Consider the following 14,846-nt stretch of genomic DNA (forward strand, 5'->3'; position numbering starts at 1 on the left):
GGATCAACACAGAATGAGATAAAACAAAGTTCATTTGTCCCATAAAACTAATTGATTTGACATGTGAAATAAAAATAAATTAATAAATGTTGCTACGTTTGAATTTGGGACAGCTCTGATTAGCTTGATTCTTGCCTGAAAATAATGACCAGAAACAAGTCGTTTTTAATATTCTTAGCATTGATCTAGTTATCCATGTGACTATAATTGCTTGTTATTCTATTTAAATAACATTTCAGATCATAAAAATAACAAAATGGATGGCAAACTAAACAAGCAAGCTAGCCAACTATCTAGCTCTGTTACCCAACAACAACATTTTGAGCAAGGCAAATGGAACTCCTTTGTGAACTGTAAGACAATCTGATTCAATTCCATCAATTACAATTGACTGAATTCTATCGCTGAGGTAATTTTGAAACCTGAGGCAAGTATCCTTGGTCAGGCCCAATGAAGACAACTTTTTCAGTAAGATTGAGTGATCTATATTACTGTTTCAAATGCCATCGACTGGTCACCCTTTAACAATATCATTGTCAGCAACAACCAATTTAGTTGTTTTTACCATGCTGTGGCTAGATGGGTATTCCAAAAAACTGTATTTGTCACTAATTGAGCTTGGTCAAACCAACTCAATGTTTTCGGCTACAGCAAGAGAAACCATCAGAAACCATAGCAACCAATGCTCTGAACCAAACCTGTTATCTACTATGTTAAGTGGATCTTATCTAGTGAAAGTCAATAAACAAGGAGCTCATCCACCAATCAGATTCTATTCCATCACAATGGCCTGTCCCTTTTCAGAGAATCCAGTTGACTTCGAAGCATGCATCATAGAGAGAACAAATTATTGGACCACAAATTGATCTTTTAGATCATTCCGAATAATTTATGTTATAATTTTTCAATAATTTATCTGACCAAAATACTCAACCCGTACTGGGTTTCTCTTTGACAAAACAAACTTCATTGCTTTCTGATTACTCCAAAGTAATAATTCAGTAACATCACTGCTTCCGCAAAAACACTGAACACTGGCAAAAATAACTGGCTAAATTCGGTTCCATGATTTATTTATCAAACATGCCTACACATATATGGGTGATTATTAATATTCATGTTTTCATTTATGGTGCACTTTTTTGAAACACTAATATATTTGTTAAGCCTATAACATAAATTGTAGTAGCCTATAGTATGACACAATTACAATGGTACAGTAGGCCCATTGCATAGCCAATATAGGAAATATGTTTAATTCAGTCCACACAATCCATGATATTCTGTAGTTGTAACCTTATGGTACTGTCACAAAAAGATCCTGGCCGCAGATGAAAAATAAATATAAGAACATAATTCAAATTCTCTCTGTAGAAAACCTCTACATCATTGTAGCATGCAGTCAATATTTTTTTCCAAAACACCAAAATATTGTCCTCTATATTTTTTACTCCACAATGACCATCTGGGATGTTCAGGGAAGCCTGAATTATTTCAGCCATATTCTCGAAACACCCCTCAGGTCTAAAACTAGACTGAAATCCTTTCAAAATGCAATTTCCTGATAAAAAGGAACACAACTGTTTAATTTTTAACGACTCCCCAATTTTAACAAGCATTGACATTTATCAAGGATGCTAGAGTCCCTACTGTCACGCAGTGGGAGCACGAGGGACTTTCCAAACTTTAGACATCGACCCTAAAATGAATGTTAGATTAAATATGTGTTAGAGCTCCAGAGTTGAGTGGTGCAGCACCAGCCAACATGCCCGAATCAAGTTTATCAGTAAACGTTATTTAAATCAAAATGTTGTCAGTGTGAATAGGCCTTTCGATTCAAATGTATCTGCCTGGTTGGATGAATATAAAAACAAAGCTGTCCACCGCCAAGCATGCAGCTGAAAACCAGTCAAGGAAGGGGGTGGGGGTGAGGAAAGTGGAGACACAGGAAACCCGTCAGAGAATACTTACTTGGTTTGAGAAATCAATAAAACTGCTTCAGTGTGGACTTCTCATGGATTTGTGACAGTAGGAAACGGTCTAGCTCATTAGCAGCAGTTCTGCTACGGCTGTTTTCACGTGTCTCTGCTGCAGCGGAGTGCCAGGGTGATGGGGTGAGTGGACTGGAAGGGTTTTATTGTTGTAAAGGTAACCGGCAGAGTAAAGATCTGTTCAGGTTGCTATATGGCCTCCCATCATCAAATATGTATGTTAATGCATATGTTAGATAGGTTTAACGCATTAATATTTAACATTCCAGCAGCAGAGAGGCATGTGATGTGTATTCTGTACGTTCCCTTTCGACGCCTATGCCCTTCCGAGGTTCGAAGCACACTCCCAACCTCTCTACTCCGCTTGACTGTCACATACATTGATAATAATGTAATACTCTATTAAATCAGTGCCAGTGGTGAAGGGGTTCCATTAATAAATTACATGTTTTGATAAATCAAAAGACATACATTTCAAAACTGAGCAAGTCCTACATGAATCAAAACAGACCAGTTGGCCACGCATCACAATGGAATCCAGAGATCAAAAGCAAAGCAGGTTTTCTTTGAGGGAGCTTTTGATTCATAGGCCTGGGGAGAGGTGTTCACAGTTCAGGTACACAGTGGGGGATCCATAGTTCCACAGCTGTATGTGACAGATGTGGAGAGCATCCATGGGTGAGGGTCACAGTGTCAACCCCAAGATTCCCTTTCCATAGAAACAAACCAAATATTCAAGGCACTTGTGGACGGGTTGGTTCCTCAGGGGATGTTACAAGTCCTGTGGTTCTTATCACTGCTGCATCGTGGGGCTTTTATTGGGCCAGGTCTGTCTGCAAAGAGAATACCAATTAGCAACTGTTTCTGTGGGATATCATTTCAGTTGGTCACATTTTCTCAACTAAGTGTTTACAAACTTCTTAGAAAAGATAACGGACATGAATTGCTGATCTGGATATTTTTTGGGCTGGCTCAGGAAAATCAATCAACCAGCGATTGTGTTGCAGATAGAACTGTTATCAAAGGGATTTCTCTCAGGGCAGTCGACACCCGGCCGCCCCACACCCCAGGAGTGTGAAAAAGCACTGGTCAAATATTCCCTTTCTTTCCTCTTTAGACATCGATCTCTTCACTCCCTCCTGTTTTCCAGTGCCGCTGGCGGGCACAAAAAGATCACAAGAATAAACAAAGAATCCACAAGCATGAAAATGATATCCAGTCATAGGAAACAGCAAGGCAAGCTTCTAAAGGGGATTCAGCAGAAATAAGCAATTACATACTGTATACAGTATTAGAGTTGCTTGGAACTATGAAGGATTTATCATTATAGGATTACGCGCTTTACAGTAAACATCATGATATCACAACTCTTTGTGACAGCCAAAGGTTAACCCAAGCCAAAAGAAGTGTAATTCAGGGTATAATTTTCGAACCTCTTATATTTTTGAAGTATATGTTTTAAGTGTCCTAACAATGTATTTCCAACCATGTATTGTACATATACTAAAGTTGGAAATAAGTGGGTCCATTTTAACTCACTTAAGTGTACTTATTACCATGTAAATATTGCTTAATACTATAATAATATTGTTTATTGTACAAATTAAGAAGCTCCAAAATAATACACTTAAGTGTGCTTCTTTTTTTGGCTTAGAAATATTTATGTTGGCTACAATAAACATGAGGAGTAGGATAAATATAAGACAAAAAAAAAAATATATATATCTTTAATCTATAAGTGACATATTAAATTAAATTCATGTAGTTGCTGATTTGATGACAGGATTTTTATTTTGTTATTATTCAAAAACAGGCAATTAATGAAGCAGAGTGTGTTCGAAGGAATTCTGTTGTGCTTATCCAGTTGAATCTGTAGACATAATTGTACTTAAGTACCAGTGTAAAAACACACTTGGCAATTTACAGACCATCTTCATATGTCAACACTTAATGCCATTAACAATACAGAAAAAGCCATGAATTTTTCTATTATTAATATGACATAAGTGCTGACTTGGAGCCATGCAGAGAGCGTTCCTGGCCATGTGGAATTATCCTATGTGTTGCTGTTGTTGATTTCTAGTCCAGACTGACTGACAGCACTTCTGTTTTCCGTCTATTAGTAAATCTGACTTCATCTCTGCCCATGAGGGAGTTCACGTAACCCAGGCTAGAGGTCACTTCATCCATGTTATGCCTCTCTCCGAGACCAGGCCTCTGGACCTAGTGCAGACCGTGGACAGATTGAACCCACCCAGGCAAACACAAACATGCACACGCAAGCACACAGCAGAGTATGGGGTCAGTGTACCCAGAGAACTGATCTTGGGACAGCCTACGAAATAGGGGGTGTTGGGGGGCAGCTCTTCTTGGCCTTGATGTAAATTTTTAATGGAATATACATTAGGAGGCATTCATGGGCTGATATATGATGTTGTCCCGCAGCTAATATTTCAGTTGGCTGTGTATCAGGATTGAATGATTGATTTTCTATCGCGGGGGCTACTTATGAATTAATAATTCAGTGTTATACCTTGTGACACCTAAAACATATTCCATTACAGTACCTCACCATGTTTTCATCACCAGCTCATTTGGATTTTGGCCACGATAATATGACCATTATTTGAAACTGATAGAGATTAATAATGAAGAGGCTAAGATCACATTGAAGATCACACAGTATTTTATATCGTGTGTTTGTGGTAGTCAGTGTGTGAGGTCACTGATTACCTGCCCCTATCAAGTGTCAAATTAGTCTTTGTTTTGTTCACACTTCTAGTGTTATCTTTGGGCTGAGAACTACTACTCTGAAAGGTTACTTTAGGCAGCGTACAATGACTATGTAGATTATTTATTTATTCAACTGGAAACACCATGACTAGAAAAAACTGTAAAATTGTTAAAAAAAAAATGTAATGCTATACTTATTGCATTACCTTAAAATTACATAAAATATTGTTATTGTTTTTCTATAAAATTATTTCCATTACAGAAAAAAAAACATACAGAAATGCCTTGCATTACAATGGGTGAAACATTTTTTTTTTTATTGAAATAACTTTCTGAAAGCATGTTTAGATAATTTAGTGTTCATTAAAATGTTTTCTCTTAAGTGGACAGATTCATTCATTTACAGATAAACAAGCCTTGTGAGATTCACAGCTTAAAGAAAGGAGATATTACAGAGTTTTTTTTTTTGGTTGCTTTGTTTATTAGCTCCTGCATTTTTCAGGAGTATCTAAAGTTACTGCTGGCTGGAGTCCTAGAGCTGGACTGACAAGCCGAGGATAATTATCCAGACTGGTGTAAGTACAAATTGCTGGGACCAGGCTTTGAAAGGGCCTGCTGAAGCATGTCACTGAGGTTCTGGCAGAGTACTGGAGCTCTCCAGCTGGCCCTCAGCTAACTCTCACTGATCCCTCTGTATGTGAGCAAACGCACACACATATACACACATATACACCCATACTGTACACACAAACATGCGCTGAAATCCATTGCATTGACTTTACCATATGGCCAAAACAAGCAGAATGTTGCCTGGCCAAAGTCATTTTTGATATCCAATATTAGGCTACTTATTGACATTGAATGACATCATGCAGACTCAGCTGATAATCCACCGCCAACAAAACCGGTCACTCTCTGTTGTTGTGTGGATAAAGGATTACCCTCCAATTGCTTATAATCTTTTGCTCTTTGAACCAGAAACAGTGAGGATAAAAGAGATATCTTGATGAGAAAGCAAAAACTTTGTGGATTTGTACACCATAAATGCTTGAGTCTCTTTTGGCTGGCCCTTTGAGAGTTCTGTCTGGAATAGTTGAAAGACGTGCGAGTGTGCATGTTTGTGTTAGTTTTATTTCTGTTGGCAGGTGATGGTGTGCGTGATTTTCTTTTTTTATGTGTATGCGTTGATCGTGTTTGGTGTCACATAATGGTCTGTCTGCTTCCTACATTGTGTGAGATAATGAAGTGGGATTAAATATGAATGTTAAGCGTTTAGTAGCAGAAACTAGATCCACATGGCCCAGGCAGTATAATTAGTAGCTGATGAGAGAACCCCTCAATGGTGCTTTTCCACCCAGACATTAGGCTCTTTACCTGGACCCTCACCTGGGCCCACTTAGATATGGGTAATCAGTTACGGGTCGTTGTGAACTACAGTACATGTAGTTCAATTAGTCATTTAATAAAACATTTCCATCGCTTTTTCAATTAAACAAAACCAAAAGTAATTGTGCCATAGCAGTAAATACCAATTTATACCAATTATTAAAATACCAGCAAATACCAATTATTAGGCATTTTTGCAAAGCAAAGCACACCTCTTAACCAACATTAATATGTTTACACTGGCCCAACTTAGATTACTTGTGAAAAAAGAATGTATACTATATGTAGGCCTAACTTTTGATTTATAAGCATTATTCAGTTGCATAACTGAACATATATTGACAATGAGACCAGCAGTAATCCAGCAGTAATCCTGCTATTCAAAATGGTCATCATTGGCCAGTTAATCTACAAGCTAAACTTTTAAATGACCAGGATATCCTAACATAAAATTCTCTGAAACCTTTATAAAACAATTTGAATACACACACACACTATAGCTCTCCATAATTATTGACCATACAACCTGGTTCCAGATGATCAGCACACTTCAGGCACTGATATTTTGTTATGTTGAGAATAGAAGCATTCCACTGGCATAACATTCAGGTAGTTTGTTGCCATGGAGGTTTATGGAGATTTGGTGACCCAATCATTTTGGGAAGCCACTTTTGAGAATCAGTGGATAGTGAGGGTCGCTATTGGCCTCCACAAATTCAATATCCAACCTGTACATCTACCTATCTCAATATAATAATAATTATACTTTTTTTTTTAAAACATCTGCACATTTCAAGAGTTAAGTTCCAAAACAACTTTATTTTCTGTAATATTTAGTTTTCAGCATCTCATATTTTAATACTAAACCTGGTCCAGTTATCAAAGTCCAACTTTTGGTATGGTGACAACACTACTCTGTAAACCAATGGCAGTCAGGGCCTCATTATTGTCAGGTACACAGGGCCCCCAACCCAGTTATTGTTCTTTCAGGCAGCAGGTCAGCAGGCCCCCAACCAAAATGTACTTAGGGGCCATGAAAGGCTATGGCCGGCCCTGCTCGGATATCATATTAACATGGCGTAAGCCATTACAGATCATGTAGAAAAGTAAGACATTTTATCTAAAAGCTTTTCTTTAAGCTTAATGACAAAATGAATAAGATAGGAGAATTAGTCACTACAGAGCAAGTATGGTTTTGTTTTGTTTGTTTGTTTTGTTTAGGGGCTCACAACATGTGAGTGTCCTTGATATAAATAATCTTAAAAACCACTTGTCTATGAAATTTTATATCACAACATAGTTTGGATGTAGTGAACTATTTTTTCTAAGTAACTTTTGTCAAGTAATTTATTTAAAAATGAAGTAATGTCTTTTTTATTTTCATGGTTGCTTCTCTACTTACAAGATCATTGTAATCTATCTCTACTTAAACTATCATGGTAATCGATCTCTACTTAAACTATCAGGGTAATCTATCTCTACTTAAATTATTATGGTCTCTATCTCTGCTGTGAGATGGCCTAATAATTGTCTGTCAAATGATGTTGGATACATAGTGCATATTTCAACAAATGCATCAGACACCTGATGTTACTGTATGAATGAGATAATAAATCTTGAAAAAAACATCCAAATATCAAAGGTTTTTAGAGCAGTGTGACGCCTTATTATTGGTGGGGATTTGTGAGAGAAAAGCCCTCTGAGTACGGAAGAAGTGCTTGGTTGATTGGAAGGCCCTTTGTATTGTCATAACCCCAGTGTGAGATTGACTCATTCGCTGGGGGAGGTCTCCGTGCTGCTCAACCTCTGTTCTTTTTCTTTCCACCATGGCCACCGTTGCGCCGTCTTCCCTGTTCTCCCTCACTTTCGGGAGACAGTCATTTTCTCAGCTGTTTGGACATGCCTGCCTTGTGGCGGCATCACTTTAATGTGTGTCTCACATCAGACAAGTTGTCTTTGTTAAGAGAAGGTGACAGTTCAACTCTCCCAAAATCATTCTGTGTGTGTGTGTGTGTGTATGTACGTGTATGTATGTGTGATTGTGTGTGTGTGTGTGTGTGTGAGAGAGAGAGACAGAGAGAGAGAATGCAGAACTAGATAAGCATGTGTGTATATGTCTCAGACCTTCACTGGAATGAGCAGATCACAACAGCTTCACATACCATCCAGGATCTCATTAAGCCATGTCTTTTCTTCAATCTCTCTCCTCCCCCTGGGTAGTCAGTGGCCCCAATATCTGAGAAAACTCTTTGAACTTAGGGAGACAGAAAAGGCATTTCAATTCCAATGGTGTCTTATATCACCTGATGTAGAGGTATCTTTCTGAAAATACCATGTAGCTGCAGTCACATTGTTGGGTAGGGTTACCATCCGTTCAATAGTCGAAGTCAGTACTTAAAATGTTATTAATCTTGTATTCCCCCAGTCAAAGCTATGGACATACACTCACCTAAAGGATTATTAGGAACACCATACTAATACTGTGTTTGACCCCCTTTCGCCTTCAGAACTGCCTTAATTCTACTTGGCATTGATTCAACAAGGTGCTGAAAGCATTCTTTAGAAATGTTGGCCCATATTGATAGGATAGCATCTTGCAGTTGATGGAGATTTGTGGGATGCACATCCAGGGCACGAAGCTCCCGTTCCACCACATCCCAAAGATGCTCTATTGGGTTGAGATCTGGTGACTGTGGGGGCCATTTCAGTACAGTGAACTCATTGTCACGTTCAAGAAACCAATTTGAAATGAATCGAGCTTTGTGACATGGTGCATTATCCTGCTGGAAGTAGCCATCAGAGGATGGGTACATGGTGGTCATAAAGAGATGGACATGGTCAGAAACAATGCTCAGGTAGCCCGTGGCATTTAAACGATGCCCAATTGGCACTAAGGGGCCTAAAGTGGGCCAAGAAAACCTCCCTCGCACCATTACACCACCACCACCAGCCTGCACAGTGGTAACAAGGCATGATGGATCCATGTTCTCATTCTGTTTATGCCAAATTCTGACTCTACCATCTGAATGTCTCAACAGAAATTGAGACTCATCAGACCAGGCAACATTCTTTCAGTCTTCAACGGTCCAATTTTGGTGAGCTTGTGCAAATTGTAGCCTCTTTTTCCTATTTGTAGTGGAGATGAGTGGTACCCGGTGGGGTCTTCTGCTGTTGTAGCCCATCCGCCTCAAGGTTGTGCGTTTTGTGGCTTCACAAATGCTTTGCTGCATACCTCGGTTGTAACGAGTGGTTATTTCAGTCAAAGTTGCTCTTCTATCAGCTTGAATCAGTCGGCCCATTCTCCTCCGACCTCTAGCATCAACAAGGCATTTTCGCCCACAGGACTGCCGCATACTGGATGTTTTTCCCTTTTCACACCATTCTTTGTAAACCCTAGAAATGGTTGTGCGTGAAAATCCCAGTAACTGAGCAGATTGTGAAATACTCAGACCGGCCCGTCTGGCACAAATAACCATGCCACGCTCAAAATTGCTTAAATCACTTTTCTTTACCATTCTGACATTCAGTTTGAAGTTCAGGAGATTGTCTTGACCAGGACCACACCCCTAAATGCATTGAAGCAACTGCCATGTGATTGGTTGATTAGATAATTGCATTAATGAGAAATTGAACAGGTGTTCCTGATAATCCTTTAGGTGAGTGTATGTAATAGCTGAGAAAGACTAAATGCAAATTGTGTCTTTGTATCAAACTAACATAGATACAATGAGATACAACATTGTCCTCTGATCTCTAACAAGTTCTTTTTGGCCACAAAACTGCCACACACTCTATGTTTTTTGTTTATCACACCTACAGTCTCTTGAGATAAGAGAAAATGTGTGAAGCACCCCGCCTGGCTCAAAGTTTCAACTTTTATTTGTCAAATGCACCAAACAACACAGCGTCATCCTGCACAATGAAATACTTACGACATGTTACCCAACCACTATGTAGTGAGAGTTATGAAGAAAAACATATAAGCAAATAAATAGTCAAACAAAAAAACTAAGGCATAATATACGTAACGCTGTACACTAGCAGCAGATTAAACTAGCAGCAATCTGGGTAGAATTATTGAACATTATAGATATGGCAAGTATGGCAATAATTTACATAACAATGTAAACTAGCAGCAATCTGGTAAAATGTATGAATATTATAGCTACATATGAGTGTAATAGGCTTATTAATGGTGGCATAGCACATTATAATTATGTAGTGAGAACTAAGAAGAAAAATATATATACAGCAAAAAACGCAAAATAAATAAAGCAATAATATACATAACACTGTACATAGCCAGCAGCCGTTTAAAAAGAGTTCTGTAAACTAGCAGCAATATTGGTAGTAGTATTGAATATTATAGATGGCAGTAATATACATAAGAATGTCAACTAGCTGCAATTTGACGGTCAAAGAGACAAGGCTCAAAATTGGAAAACAATGACCTCTAAAGTAGAACATTGTCCTTACTCTGACACAACTTGTATACTAAGTATAACAGGCCACACATTTCCTCTTTAACCTAGAATAAATGCTTCTCCAACTGATACTCCCATATTTGAGTGGAATGAGCGGTGACGTAGCACAAAACCGTCCTTCCGGGTCTTTCCAAGTCCTTCCAGGTCCTACCAAGTCCATCAACTGAATCAGAAAAAACAAAGTGGTTGTTGGGAAGCTGCTGCAAACATCTCACAGTGGCCCTGAACCAATTCTACTATCACCAGCCCTAGCACTCATTTGACAGAGAGCGCCATGTTCGTTACCAGGTTAACAACATTGACAATATTCAGAATTTCACCTTACGGTGTAGCGAGAGTAACTAGTGTGAATAGTTTTATTTATGTTAACTAGCTATTCAAATGAAATTGTGTTCATGACAATGGATGTTGTCTATATAGGCCCTAGGTTATGACATTGGACAGAAGGGCTATGGGGTCATACCAGACTTGGCTAGACGGTGCGACGGGCCAGGGATGGACGTATGTTTACCAGACAGAGTGAAAAGCTGGCCGTTTGCGTCTGGCCTCTCGGTTACCATGCTGGATCAGGTGTCATTACTTCATAAACAGGTCACCCGTCCTCCTTACCTTCACCATGTCTGTGTCTCTGTTGAATAGGCTGTGGTCAGACACACATTGGCCCATATACCACCAGCTGCCTGTTGCATTATTCACACTGTCTTCACCTGAGAACGCCTGCAAGGGGCTGCACTGCAGACAGACAAGCACCTTGTCATTTCTCTCCGTCTGTCCCGTTTCACTCTAGCTGGCGATACGCTAAAGCAAACCAATCTGCAGATAACATGGGGTTATCACACATTTTGCTGGGTTGTAACATTTCATATCCAATTTTGTGATATGTCTGATATACGATGGGATGTGCCGAAATGCATCATTTTGAAAATGCTCAATAACTTTTGAAAATACTTACTGCAGGTTTTCTTCAAACCCGTGGCATAAGAAATCCCAGTAACTGTTATAAACATTTAGATGTTGCGTCTAAATGTTGCCAGACCATTGTGCAGTTAACAACAACAACCTAACACTTTGACGGTTTGACAACAGACTTAAAGCTAATCAAGCAGAGTCCCAGCTAGACCTCGATCACAGGGCGCATTGAAACATTTGTGTGCTTTTGTACTTCTTATTTTTGGCTTCGAAATTAAAAAGGGGAAAGAGGGGGGAAGAGTTCTAATATTACCCTTCTGACCAATCACAACATGCAAACTACTAGAAAAATGAAGGAAAGCTAGAAAATAAATAATGTCCGCCGACTGTCGAAATCCCCCCGTTGAAGCCCAAAACCTCCCACAACATACCATATTTATGCAATCCATGCACAAGTGGAGACCACATTCAAGTGGAACTATAAATTAAGTTCGTAAATTGTTGACATTCAGTTTCTGATCTTGCAAATAGAAAAAATTATTTCTTTTGATTAATTGTTAGTAGTTAAATGTTAAAGCAAAAGGTGTTGGCTGAACAAATGACTAAAAGTGTTAAAAGAAAAACAAATGTGTGGAGTGCCACCTCCCCACAAACACACTCAAAACTGGCAACCATGCCAGTTGCTATGGACCACGTCCAATTGGAGCACGTGGAATCCTCTTTCCAGTTTCTAGGCAGGATGCACTTGGGAGAAAGAACGAGAGAGTGAGTGAGTGAGTGAGTGAGTGACAGATTCAAAGAGAAAGGGGAGTGAGATCTCAGTTGCTGAGGAAGTGGAGCATGTGAATTTGTGTGTGTCTGCAAGCCCACTCAGCCTTTTACAGACAGCTGTCTGATGCAACAGAAAGTGAAGCTGACTGTGGTATCACCAGACCCGGGCTTTCTAAATGTTTTTTTTAGTATTTTTCTTTAGCTCGGAATGTTTCATGGGCTTGACGTTAGTGAAGGTGGGACGGTGTCAATGAAATGTGTGTGAACCGCCAGGGCTCAGTTTTATTGACGTGCACTTTATTTCAATTGCGCTGGTTAGCATGAAACAGCAGTTGTGCACCCCCAAGTAGATGATTTACAGGATGGGAAAAACAAAAAGGAGTTGCAATTGAAGACTTGGACGTCTGTAGGGCAGTGACTCCACCAGAACCTTTAAAACACTCAGGGATCAGTCCAATCAACTTGGGGGACAAGTTTTCCATTCTTCCAAGTAAAAACTGTAGACCAATGATAGCCTTGAAAGGCATCAATCTGTCACCATTTAATGCCACACTCATTCACAGTTTCCTTGGAGATCTGTTAAAAAGCTACAGTAAGCGAATGTCAGTTTTCTCCATTATCATTTGTAGAAAGTCTAAAAAGAGTGCAATAGATTGTGAAGGAAATATGCCTGAAAACAGGCACTTCAAGTGAATTTCTTACGAAATGCAACATTTACAGTCACCTCAAGAAGTATTGGCACCCTTCATGAAACAATGCAAAGGTTTAATGAAGGGTGACAATACTTTTTAAGTTGGCTATATTTTCTTAGAAGTCCGAGCCAGAGAGGTGCATTTTATTAAAATAAATTTTGTCCAATAAATCACTCTAGATGGCATACACCCATTTGTTGCTTGTTTGATCATCCAAAATGTTATTTTACTTTTTGTGAAAGCTGATACTTCAGACGCTGTATTTTTCCATTACCTCATTGAGGAGATAAATATTGGTGGCCGTCTGGTGAACCTGGAGTTAGCCTGATGAATTGGCTGAAGGCCAGCAAACTCAGCTTGAACTCTGTATGAAGTTGTGCCCTACCTCTGGGGTTCAAGATAAAGATTCAGGTTCAGCTCAGGCCTTCTGTGAACCAATAGGATCATAGGAATAATATAACATTTTTAGCTTGAAAAAAAATTATTCAAGTTCAAAATATGAAAACTTGACCTGGCAATAGAAGTCTACAGAAGTGTTTTTCGGGCTGGAAAATGTAAAGGAACTAGTCACTACTTTGGAAAATAACATGGTGTTTCAGACAAAAACTACATTTAAGAAACTGACTTAATACAGTACTGCTATGAAAACCATTATAGGTGTGATGCTTGTACAGATCCACAGGATAATGAGGCTTTCAAAAATGCAAATACAGACCATCTTTTTTTAACATGTTTAGGATATCCAAACTTAAAACAATTCACAAACTCAAATGTATCATTAATAACATAATCTTAATTTGCATGTGTTGCATAATTAGAGTTAATTACTTTCTAACAGTATATTTTGAACTGTTTAAGCTAGAAATGCCTAACTACCTCCCAAAAATAGTTAAATGTTAACTTGTAAAGTTAAAATGTTCCTCTTCCTTCCAGCACTGATCATGCTGATAGCTACATACCTCATAGTGTACTTACTACCACTGATTTGTGTAGTTGTTTCAACAAGATATCTTAAAATGTATCCACTAACTGGATAAGAGCATCTGCTAAATTATTAAACTGGAAATGTAACTAATTGAAAGTTCTATTTTGGTCAGTGCACAACGCATGTTGACATATCAAAGGTTCCTCTCCACTCAACTTTGTTTTTGGGGTTTTCTCCAGTGGTCAAATTATCAAATGTCCAATATCACACTGGGAGACAAACCAATCCTATTTTTCATGGAACATCTCCACCTCTTTGGATACACTTTTTTTGGGACAAAGACCGGGCAGAATGTCCTACCCATTCAAAGTGCACAGAGAAATCAGGGAACCGCGACTTCTCACACAGCTCACTCCTGGGACATCATGGTTGATAGGGGTGGGAGCTTGAGGAGTTGGGGGCAGGGTAATTGTCTTCTCTGAGAGAATGCAGGGTAACCATCCATCCCAGCTGTCCAAGTGTTTATTGATCAGCAATACCCCTGAGGGAAGGCAGATCATAACAACCAGCACCTGCCCTGGTCAGCCCTGCTCTGCAAACTGAGCTGAGCCAAGGACTCAATGCTCACTGCATTCAAATTGGCCATAATATTGGTTGTCAAACAAAGGTAACATGATAAGCTGGGCTGATATATTTTGTCAGGTTCCCAGTTCCAGTTAGCTGGGTTGGACAGACTGGAACTTTCAACACATTACCAAATTAAATAGCAGGCCTCTATGGGTAATGTGATAATAGCCAATGCATTAGAAGGTTAAGTGTTGGGGGTGTATGATCTTCTCAAATATTCTTGTCTCATTCTGGTAGCGCCAGAACAAACCCAACAATGTCATCCTAAACCTAAATATAATTTTTCCACAGACTGTTGGTAATGCATCTGATTGAAAAATTCTCTGGT

At 39.0% G+C, this 14,846-nt stretch overlaps 1 long non-coding RNA gene across 1 annotated transcript in view; it reads right to left on the reverse strand.

Moving 5' to 3' along the window:
* Nucleotides 1-2,481: 2,481 nt before the first annotated feature.
* Nucleotides 2,482-14,846, reverse strand: part of LOC117595614 — a 57,381-nt gene continuing 45,016 nt past the window's right edge. The window contains exon 3 of the long non-coding RNA XR_004576867.1: nt 2,482-2,824. This is a non-coding gene — a long non-coding RNA (uncharacterized LOC117595614). The remainder of the gene's footprint in view (nt 2,825-14,846) is intronic.

The sequence above is a fragment of the Esox lucius genome, chromosome 15, assembly GCF_011004845.1.
Source record: "Esox lucius isolate fEsoLuc1 chromosome 15, fEsoLuc1.pri, whole genome shotgun sequence".
In the NCBI taxonomy this organism is placed as follows: Eukaryota; Metazoa; Chordata; class Actinopteri; order Esociformes; family Esocidae; genus Esox; species Esox lucius.